Here is a 12196-nt window from a genome sequence, read left to right as displayed (position 1 = left end):
CGGTAAGGTAATGTGTAATGTCACCGTCGGTAAGGTAATGTGTAATGTCACAGTAACCCCGTCGGTAAGGTAATGTGTAATGTCACAGTAACCCCGTCGGTAAGGTAATGTGTAATGTCACAGTAACCCCGTCGGTAAGGTAATGTGCAATGTCACAGTAACCCCGTCGGTAAGGTAATGTGCAATGTCACAGTAACCCCGTCGGTAAGGTAATGTGCAATGTCACAGTAACCCCGTCGGTAAGGTAATGTGCAATGTCACAGTAACCCCGTCGGTAAGGTAATGTGCAATGTCACAGTAACCCCGTCGGTAAGGTAATGTGTAATGTCACAGTAACCCCGTCGGTAAGGTAATGTGTAATGTCACAGTAACCCCGTCGGTAAGGTAATGTGTAATGTCACAGTAACCCCGTCGGTAAGGTAATGTGTAATGTCACAGTAACCCCGTCGGTAAGGTAATGTGTAATGTCACAGTAACCCCGTCGGTAAGGTAATGTGTAATGTCACAGTAACCCCGTCGGTAAGGTAATGTGTAATGTCACAGTAACCCCGTCGGTAAGGTAATGTGTAATGTCACAGTAACCCCGTCGGTAAGGTAATGTGTAATGTCACAGTAACCCCGTCGGTAAGGTAATGTGTAATGTCACAGTAACCCCGTCGGTAAGGTAATGTGGTAATGTGTAATGTCACAGTAACCCCGTCGGTAAGGTAATGTGTAATGTCACAGTAACCCCGTCGGTAAGGTAATGTGCAATGTCACAGTAACCCCGTAATGGTAAGGTAATGTGTAATGTCACAGTAACCCCGTCGGTAAGGTAATGTGTAATGTCACAGTAACCCCGTCGGTAAGGTAATGTGTAATGTCACAGTAACCCCGTCGGTAAGGTAATGTGTAATGTCACAGTAACCCCGTCGGTAAGGTAATGTGTAATGTCACAGTAACCCCGTCGGTAAGGTAATGTGTAATGTCACAGTAACCCCCCGTCGGTAAGGTAATGTGTAATGTCACAGTAACCCCGTCGGTAAGGTAATGTGTAATGTCACAGTAACCCCGTCGGTAAGGTAATGTGTAATGTCACAGTAACCCCGTCGGTAAGGTAATGTGTAATGTCACAGTAACCCCGTCGGTAAGGTAATGTGTAATGTCACAGTAACCCCGTCGGTAAGGTAATGTGTCATGTCACAGTAACCCCGTCGGTAAGGTAATGTGTCATGTCACAGTAACCCCGTCGGTAAGGTAATGTGTAATGTCACAGTAACCCCGTCGGTAAGGTAATGTGTAATGTCACAGTAACCCCGTCGGTAAGGTAATGTGTAATGTCACAGTAACCCCGTCGGTAAGGTAATGTGTAATGTCACAGTAACCCCGTCGGTAAGGTAATGTGTAATGTCACAGTAACCCCGTCGGTAAGGTAATGTGTAATGTCACAGTAACCCCGTCGGTAAGGTAATGTGCAATGTCACAGTAATGTCACCCGTCGGTAAGGTAATGTGCAATGTCACAGTAACCCCGTCGGTAAGGTAATGTGCAATGTCACAGTAACCCCGTCGGTAAGGTAATGTGCAATGTCACAGTAACCCCGTCGGTAAGGTAATGTGCAATGTCACAGTAACCCCGTCGGTAAGGTAATGTGCAATGTCACAGTAACCCCGTCGGTAAGGTAATGTGTAATGTCACAGTAACCCCGTCGGTAAGGTAATGTGTAATGTCACAGTAACCCCGTCGGTAAGGTAATGTGTAATGTCACAGTAACCCCGTCGGTAAGGTAATGTGTAATGTCACAGTAACCCCGTCGGTAAGGTAATGTGTAATGTCACAGTAACCCCGTCGGTAAGGTAATGTGTAATGTCACAGTAACCCCGTCGGTAAGGTAATGTGTAATGTCACAGTAACCCCGTCGGTAAGGTAATGTGTAATGTCACAGTAACCCCGTCGGTAAGGTAATGTGTAATGTCACAGTAACCCCGTCGGTAAGGTAATGTGTAATGTCACAGTAACCCCGTCGGTAAGGTAATGTGTAATGTCACAGTAACCCCGTCGGTAAGGTAATGTGTAATGTCACAGTAACCCCGTCGGTAAGGTAATGTGTAATGTCACAGTAACCCCGTCGGTAAGGTAATGTGTAATGTCACAGTAACCCCGTCGGTAAGGTAATGTGTAATGTCACAGTAACCCCGTCGGTAAGGTAATGTGTAATGTCACAGTAACCCCGTCGGTAAGGTAATGTGTAATGTCACAGTAACCCCGTCGGTAAGGTAATGTGTAATGTCAATCATGGGGTGTTTTTAGTTCTCTCTCCCTGAAATAATAGTTTTTTTGAAATATGCAGTGAAAATAATTTGTTATTTTCAACAATGAAGGTTGTATAGATCACATTGACCCCTTCTCCTGGAGTATGAAAAGATTTGGCAATGGTCCCCAGAACCTTAAAAAGTTCTACAGCTTCACCATCGAGAGCATGGTTGCATCACCGCCTGGTATGGCAACAGCTCGGCATCTGACCGTAAGGCACTATGGAGGGTAGTGCGTACGGCCCAGTACAACACTGGGGCCAAGCTTCCTGCCATCCAGGACCTCTATACCAGGCAGTGTCAGAGGAAGGCCCCAAGAATTGTTAAAGACTCCAGTCACCAAAGTCATAGACTGTTCTCTCTGCTACTGCACAGCAAGCGGTACCAGAGCGCCAAGTCTAGGACCAAATTTCACTGTTGTATTCGGCACATAAATAAAGTTTGATTTGATTTCATGTGATGGCTTACTTTGCATGACAGTGTTTCTAGGGATGCTCATTGTGCTGGGTGGGTAGGTGGCAGGCAATCATCTTTATGCATCTCTTTATGATGGCAGTATACTTCAATCAGAGTCCGTGTAGTTCCTTTAACCTGCATGAGTTGGCCACAATGCCAAGTCATCCTTCATTTCTTCGAACAATGGGAAATAGACAGAATTGGAGAGAAAACCCAAGGACAGCTCTACTCCCATTGTCCTCTGGATCGGTGGACCTCACCCCTGGCATGAAAAGGAACAGGAAGTCTACATCTAATTAAATCTAAGAAGTATCGAAGGGTTTTATGGAGAACATTCAGTACAACTGTCTGTATCTCCTTTCAACTCAAAACATCAAGAGGTTGCAATAACTTCTGGTAATTAGTCACATTAAAGCAAGGGTACTGTGGATCAGTGACATAACGTTTAATGACACTGTGTCCAACTGGAAGGACAGACTGACTGACTGACCCCCCCCCCAACAGCAATCCTGGAGGCCCAAGCTTTAGCTGTATCAATTTCCGAATTTGACTGCCCCCAGAAGTCTCACCTGGGGAGTGCTTGGTCCAGATTGGGCCACTCTAAATACAGTACTTCTAACAGCTCTATGGCCACTGTCTTCCTGTTTTGACAACCCCAAGACAAATCGACCAGTTAAAAGTCAGATCCTCCATGTCAAAGCCGCTACATTTGAGGTCAAGAGTATTAGTCATCAGCCAACCCATCCATCCGTCAAGCCCTATCTCTATACATGCACGTATTTCAACAAGCTTGACTATTACTTAAGCTGCATTCATGTATATTTCATTAAATGAGCCCTGAGTTAAGTGTCATACTATCTCTACATTTTCCTGTTCATCCAAGTGCACAAAATGGAAAAGGAAAGAACATTTCGAAGGAGAAACTATAAAGGGATGCAAACATGGCATTGGCAACCATTTTACAAGGCACACGGCTTTACACACACACACACACACACACACACACACACACACACACACACACACACACACACACACACACACACACACACACACACACACACACACACACACACACACACACACACACACACACACACACACACACACACACACACACACACACACACACACACACACACACACACACACACACACACACGGGGACAGACAGAAATACAGAGAGAGCGAGAGAGAGAGAGATAGAAAGAAAGAAACAGATATAGAGAGAGAGAGAGGAAGAGAGAGCGAGACAAACACACACACACATCGACATTGCTGATGTGTGCCACTACCTGACAAAAGGGTCAAGAGGTCCAGCTGAGAAATGGCTTAAAATGATGACATCGTTAGCATTATGCCACCAGTGATGCAGGCAGAGGGCATGCAGGGTAGCACTGCAGGGTGGAGGGACAGAAATAACAGCACTCTGTAAACATCATCATCCCCTCCAGCAACACAGTCACAGAGCACCCTGCCACTCTGTCTCACTGTGACCATCCCTATCAGAACACATAGCTCTTCAGCATGACAATGGACATGTGACCTGTAAGAATACAAGAGTTGTTATTTTTCAACACAAATATGTGCTCCTGTTTCAGATCTCTGTGAACAAAGCATTAGAGAGGGATCAGTAGACTCAGAAAAAAAAGTGCTATCTAGAACCTAAAAGGGTTCTTCGAGTGTTCCCATAGGAGAACCCTTTGAAGAACCCTTTTTGTTTCCACGTAGAACCCTATTGGGTTCCATGTAGAATCCTTACCCAGACGGTTCTAAATGGAACCCAACATACTTCAACCTGGAACCAAAAAGGGTTCTTCTTTGGGACAGCTGAAGAACCGTTTTGGAACCCTTTTTTGTAAGAGTGTATATCTCACTCAAATAGAATATATCAATCCCCTTATCAAAGGCACATTAACTTTGAAGCAGCTAATGAAAAAACATGTTCTCGACCATGGCAAGTTGAAGCAGGAAGATAGTTGCTACGGAGATAAGTCCTCTGAGCGTGAGGTGTGACCTACACGTCACTGATTTATTCCTCCCTCTATCCCCATTCCCCCCAATCCCTCTTTCACCAGCGTCACAGGTCATGTGACTAGGGTACAACACCAGCCACACTCCGTCACTGCCTGCTGTCAAAGAGGACAAAGACAGTGACATTGCTTTTTTTCAAAGTCATCCCTTCACATACGACGAGTGGGAGAAAATATTTCTGAGTGACACCAAAGACATCTACCTCCTGTTCGCAGCAAGTCAGCAAGTGTAAGAATGTTCTGTTAGTACATGCCATGGCCAGCATCCTTCAACACACACATATACACACACACCTACACAGAAAGACACTTGTGAAGAAACGTTATGACATTTGAGCTGTGTATGGCATGTCACAACGTCCCCAAGCGGGTGAAAGCCACATCTGAGCAGGTGATGGATAGATTCAGTCCAGGGTGACATTCAGAGAGTCTGTCCATGTGAGTGGATTAAAAACACACCCACACACACATTCTACAATAACTTGCACACAACCATACATATTTGTCTTGCCTTTTACTACGACCCACAATCACATCTTTAAGGTAGAATATCAGTGTGTCCAGGAAGTCTAACCCAGAAATGCATCATATTTCCCTCACAGTGTAACAGTAACTCAGTGATGTTAAAAATAGGTTAATGAGGTGAGGCAGGAGTTACTCAATCAGTTATCACAACTAGCAGATAGCTGATGTCTCCCACATGAAAAATACTGTTGTATACTATGGTATTAATAATACAGTATTAACTGTATTGTTTTTGCGGAATTTAAGTCTGCAAACCAACCTGGCAGTTATCAAAGAAAGGTAGTTGTTTGTTGGCCGTTGACTAGTCAAGATAGAGTCACAGGTTGACAGGCGCACCATGCACACTTCTACAAGTGGCAAACAATGTGACAAGAGTTGAGGGCAAAGAAAGTTGTAGATATAAGCTGTTCTCTCCTCCGTAGAGTACAGTATGACTTTGCGCTGTATTCAGGGTTCCTGTAGGGCAGTGGTTCCCAAACTTGTTATTGTGCCGTACCCCTTCAAACATTCAACCTCCAGCTGCGTACCCCCTCTAGTACCAGGGTCAGCGCACTCTCAAATGTTGTTTTTTGCCATCCTTGTAAGCCTGCCACACACACACTGTACCAGGGCTGCCCAACCTTCTTCCTGGAGATCTACTGTCCTGTAGGTTTTCAGTCCAACCCTAATTTACCATATCTGATTCAGTTAGTTATTGAGAAGTTATTGAGAAGCTAATAAGTAGAATCAGGTGTGTAAAATTAGGGTTCGACTGAAAACCTACAGGACGGTAGATCTCCAGGAAGAAGGTTGGGCAGCCCTGCACTATACAATACATTTGTTAAACATAATAATGAGTGTGACTTTTTGTCACAACCCAGCTCGTGGAAGTGACAAAGAGCTCTTATAGGACCAGGACACAAATAATAATATAATAATAATCAATAATTTTGCTCTTTATTTAACCATCTTACATATATAAGTGTTGCTCCATCAGTCTGCTGTTCCTTCTCACTGCAGCCTCACTGAGCAGGCCTGATGGAGACGTGTAGGATAGATGAGGACTACATGATAAATGCAAACTGCAGAATTCTAGTTACTTGGATTTGCCTTTAGGATCCAAGGAGCCAATGCATGAAGCACTTTGCAATTATTAATTCACCTCCTCATCATCCCTCATACAACCATCCTTCCAGACAAATGTCACCAAGAGATGCAATAGTTTCTCACTAACAGAATCAAGATTACTGTAGATGCGTGCATGCGCATGTGTGTGTGTGTTTGGGCATGTGTGTGTCTATGTGGGTGTATTTCTGAGAGAAGGGGCATATGATTATGAGTTAGATTGAAGCTGGAAGATAGAGGCAGCGAGATAGCAAGGGCAAAGGGAGAACTTCCCTGGAAACTAATATCAGTCAAAGCAATTCAATCCATCACCTCCCCTCATCTCTTCTCCACCGCCTGTCTCTGTCTCCATTCTGTCCTTAGGGTGTGATGGGTGGAGCAAGCTAGGCATGCTGTTTGTTCCTGCTCGTTACAGGCAAAGAGGGAGGAAGACCCCTCCCGCTTCCTCCGCCCTGCTCCAGCACCTATGGCCCTTGGTAAGTTCTCATCACATCCCCCCACCCCCCCCTCCCCTCCACCCCATCCTCTCTTTTAATGAGCTTGCTGACAATTATCCTTGCTGGAAAGGTCCTCTGGGCCAACAGCCTCTCCTCATCATCCTACTTTCTTCCCATTTGTTCTGTTTAGTAGGAGAAGAATGGTTACTTTTTCATACAACAGATATTAAGGTACCATGTTTTTAGGTATTATTATGTTTTTCTGTTTTCCCCGCATGGTTTCACAGAGTTAAGCTAACATGAACAGTATCATTTGTTTTTTGAGCTTGATACTACTCAAGATGGGCTAGTCCATGGGAGAATCTCAATTGCATACTTTTTGCATCCTCTCTCCTCAAAACCTATTGGATGAGAAAGCCAGAGGTCCCACCCCTTTGACCTTCTCCTTTAATGGGTTTTGAGAAGGAGGCGAGGAGAAAAGAGAGAGGACACGAGGAGTAATGCAATTGAAATTCTCACCATGGACCAACTTATGGGCAGTGGATATCTCAACATTGCTGATCAAATACATGATTATCAGCTGGGCAGCTTAAAGATTGAGATAATAAATCTTATTTTCACACCCATCTGATCTCCCCCCTTATATAACCTAGAACAACTTCAGCAAAGTCCTTCACCTGTGGTCAAGGATGCCCAGATGGGTGGCTTGATGTCACTGTTATATTTATAATGATTTATAATCAATCACCTGGCTGTACTCAATAATAATAACAAGGAATAATAATCGCCCAGGCCATTTTATATCAGATGAGAGGAAATGTGACCTGTGACCTTTGTCAAATCATAGACGGGTTCAATAATCTACTGGGACTTCAGGATACAGCTCACTGCCTCCTAAAACATTCTACCAGTGTCAGCACATGTCTGGGGGGAATAGGAGTTGAGGGGAGATATTACTTGGGTGGCTTGACATTTATCTGCCATGTTGATTGATGTCCCCCATGCCTTTCCACGTTTCCTTCAAGCCCAATGTTAGCTTCATTTTGTTTTGCTGACAAATCTCATCAGATCAAACTTGACAATAGCAGGTAAACTGTGAAATGTTCTTGATATGCAATTAAACCAGAAACAGTTGTCTCTGCAATTTTGCTAAATGGAGTCAAGTTGCAAGATGTCTGCATTTTAATAGACATACCTATGCTTTGAGAGAGGAAGAGAGAGAGAATGAGAGAGAGAGAATGAGAGAGAGAGAGAGAGAATGAGAGAGAGAGAGAGAGAGAAGAGAGAGAGAGAGAGAGAGAGAGAGAGAGAGAGAGAGAGAGAGAGAGAGAGAGAGAGAGAGAGAGAGAGAGAGACTAAGGAGGGCCCACAGCAGCGCCTTCTGCACAGATTCAGTCAGACCTGGGCCCTGACAGTAGATCTCAGTAAGACAAAAATAATGGTGTTCCAAAAAAAAAGGCCAGTTGCCAGGACCACAAATACAAATTCCATCTAGACACTGTTGCCCTAGAGCACACAAAAAACTATACATACTGTACCTTGGCCTAAACATCAGCGCCACAGGTAACTTCCACAAGCTGTGAACGGGCAAGACAAGAAGGGCCTTCTATGCCATCAAAAGGAACATAAAATTCGACATACCAATTAGGACCGTGCTACAAATAGTTGAATAAGTTCTTGAACCCATTGCCCTTTGTGGTTGTGAGGTCTGGGGTCCGCTCATCAACCAAGAATTCACAAAACGGGACAAACACCAAATTGAGAGCAGAATTAGGCCGATACCCTCAAATTATCAAAATAACCTTTAAATTCAACTACCACCTGAAAGAAAGCGATTCCCAAACTTTCAATAACAAAGCCATCGCCTACAGAGAGATGAACCCGGAGAAGAGTCCCCTAAGCAAGCTGGTCCTGGGGCTCTTTTCACAAACACAAACAGACCCCACAGAGCCCCAGGACAGCAACATAATTAGACCCAACCAATTCATGAGAAAACAAAAAGATAATTCAAATCAAATAAATTTTATTGGTCACATACACATGGTTAGCAGATGTTAATGTTAGTGTAGGGAAATGCTTGTGCTTCTAGTTCCGACCGTGCAGTAATATCTAACAAGTCAGGGGTGTCAAACATACGGCCCGCGGGCCGGAACCGCCCCCCAAGGAGGTTCGATCAGGCCCGCAGGATAATTTGAAAGTGGAAAAAATGCATAAAAGACATGGAATTAATATTTTTAATTCGCTGCAATTCATGGATTATCCGCTAAGGGGCGCACTCTTTCCATCAGAGTAGAAGACAAGCCGCATCACTGAGACAGACTGAAAACAGCAGACGGTATCAATGCGCCATCTGCTGCTTGTTACGACGTTGTTAATACCTTGGTCTCTACCTCTCCGCTACACCCTCATTAGCCAAAATGTCGTTATCCAAACTGAGAAAAGTAGATAAGGAGTGTAGAATTTTCAAAGAAAAATGGACCACATTCCTATTTATTTACAGAGATGCACGGAAAACCTTTGTGCTTGGTGTGTTTGCAACAAGTTTCGGTATTGAAGGAATATAATATTCGACGCCACTACGAGACTCATCACAGCGAAAAACTAGACTAACACCTTTAAAATGCTGCCTTAGATACTGTTTGCATTGAAAGAATACAGCTCTGTGAAGATGAATCCTTACTGTGGTGATTTAAAAAATGTGCACTTTAATGTTAGTCAGCAGCTTCAAAACAAAAGTTGTGTGATGGAATTCTACTGTTCATACAACTCCATAAATTTTCAGTATGTATTGTATGTGTATGTATGTTTCATGTATGAAGTTTACAGATTTACAGGACAGGCGAACACTTTCTTCATTACACATTTAAAATCACTCTCCTTAGTTTGTAAGGTGTACGCAGGGATTACATTTAGATTTTATATGCGTATGTGTAAGTGGTTTAAAAATTCCTTTCTTTAAAAGTCTCATTTAATCTTAAAGTGCATTACTATATTTTTCAGTACCAATTAAAGTTTTGTGCCTTTGTACAATCAGTGGGATCAGTTGCAATGCATATTTGTGAATGATAAAAGTAAATTGCACATTTGTCTAAGGAAATATGAGGTGTTTCATGAAATGTTTTGTAAAAGGATAGTTCATTAAATTTCAATATTTTCCTAATGTTCTTGTGCTTCTTTACACCAAAACAAAGGAAAGACATGATATTTTGGTTATTTATAGCAGAGTATGGTATAATTTTAATGGTCCGGCCCACTTGACATCTCCCTAGGCCGTATGTGGCCCACGATGCGAAATGAGTTTGACACCCCTGTAACAAGTAATCTAACAATTTCACAAAAACTACCTTATACACACAAGTGTAAAGGAATGAATAGAATATGTACATATATATATATATATATATATTTATATATATGGATGAGCGATGGCCGAACGGCATAGGCAAGATGCAGTAGATGGTATAGAATACAGTATATACATATGATATGTAGGGTATGTAAACATTATATAAAGTGGCATTGTTTAAAGTAACTAGTGATACATTTATTACATCCAATTTTTTATTATTAAGTGGCAAGAGATTTGAGTCAGTATGTTGGCAGCAGCCACTCAATGTTAGTGATGGCTGTTTATTAACAGTCTGATGGCCTTGAGATAGAAGCTGTTTTTCAGTCTCTTGGTCCCAGCTTTGATGCACCTGTACTGACCTCACCTTCTGGATGATAGCGGGGTGAACAGGCAGTGGCTCAGGTGGTTGTTGTCCTTGATGATCTTTTTGGCCTTCCTGTGACATCGGGTGGTGTAGGTGTCCTGGAGGGCAGGTAGTTTGCCCCCGGTGATGCATTGTGCAGACTTCACTACCCTCTGGAGAGCCTTTTACGGTTGTGGGCGGAGCAGTTGCCGTATCAGGTGGTGATACAGCCTGACAGGATGCTCTCGATTGTGCATCTGTAAAAGTTTGTGAGTGTTTATGGTGACAAGCCACATTTCTTCAGCCTCCTGAGGTCTGTGTGGGTGGACCATTTCAGTTGATCCGTGATGTGTACGCAGTTGATCCGTGATGTGTACGCCGAGGAACTTAAAACTTTCCACCTTCTCCACTACTGTCCCGTCGATCTGGATAGGGGGGTGTTCCCTCCCCTGTTTCCTGAAGTCCACGATCATCTCCTTTGTTTTGTTGATGTTGAGTGCAAGGTTCTTTTCCTGACACCACACTCTGAGGGCCCTCACCTCCTCCCTGTAGGCCATCTCGTCGTTGTTGGTAATCAAGCCTACCACTGTAGTGTCGTCTGCAAACTTGATGATTGAGTTGGAGGCGTGCATGGCCACACAGTCATGGGTGAACAGGGAGTACAGGGGAGGGATGAGAATGCACCCTTGTGGGGCCCCAGTGTTGAGGATCAGCGGGGTGGGGATTTTGTTTCCTACACTCAGCACCTGGGGGCGTCCCGTCAGAAAGTCGAGGACCCAGTTGCACAGGGCAGGGTCGATGAACAGCATTCTTACATAGGTATTCCTCTTGTTCAGATGGGTTAGGGCAGTGTGCAGTGTGATTGCTTCGTCTGTGGACCTGGGGCGGTAAGCAAATTGGAGTGGGTCTATGGTGTCATGTAGGGTGGACGTGATATGATCCTTGACTAGTCTCTCAAAGCACTCCATAATGACATGAGTGCTACGGGGCGATAGGTGTTTAGGTCAGTTACCTTAGCTTTCTTGACACATTGGAAAGAACTAACAAAACAGAGCAAACTAGAATGCTATTTGGCCCTAAACCGAGCAGAATACCTGAACACTGTGACTGACCCAAAATGTATTTAAATCTTTGACTATGTACAGACTCAGTGACCAGAGTCTTGCTATTGGCTTTCAAGAGAAGACAGGCACAAAATTGAGGTGGAAGCTGAACTGCACTTCCTAACTTCTTGCCAAATGTATGACCATATTAGAGACACATATTTCCGTCGGGTTACACAGACTCACAAAGAATTCTAAAAACAATCCAATTTTGAATAACTCCCACAAGCATTTCGCTACACTCGCATTAACATCTGCTAACCATGTGTATGTGACAAATAACATTTTATTTGATGATTGGGTGAAATATCACAGTGTGCAATCACAGCAGCAAGATACACTATGTGACCTGTTGCAACAAGAAAAGGGCAACCTGTGAAGCACAAACACCATTGTAAATACAACCTATGTTTATGTTTCTTTATTTTCCATTTTGTAATTAAACTATTTGCACACCATTGCAACACTGTATATAGACAATATGACTTTTGGAACTTTTAGAACTATTATTTTTGAATTTTTGTGAGTGTAATGTTTACTGTTAATTTTTGATTG

General features: G+C 43.4%; 1 long non-coding RNA gene across 1 annotated transcript in view; it reads left to right on the top strand.

Annotated features, from left to right (window-relative positions):
- LOC127932182 (uncharacterized) overlaps positions 1-12196 on the top strand; it is a 58192-nt gene that overhangs the window by 19878 nt on the left and 26118 nt on the right. Inside the window, exon 2 of the long non-coding RNA XR_008144463.1 lies at positions 6773-6885. This is a non-coding gene — a long non-coding RNA (uncharacterized LOC127932182). The remainder of the gene's footprint in view (positions 1-6772; positions 6886-12196) is intronic.

This window comes from Oncorhynchus keta, chromosome 10, assembly GCF_023373465.1.
Source record: "Oncorhynchus keta strain PuntledgeMale-10-30-2019 chromosome 10, Oket_V2, whole genome shotgun sequence".
NCBI classification, from domain to species: domain Eukaryota; kingdom Metazoa; phylum Chordata; class Actinopteri; order Salmoniformes; family Salmonidae; genus Oncorhynchus; species Oncorhynchus keta.
The sequence above is the reverse complement of the archived record's forward strand: the minus strand, read 5'-3'. Positions and strand labels throughout refer to the sequence as shown.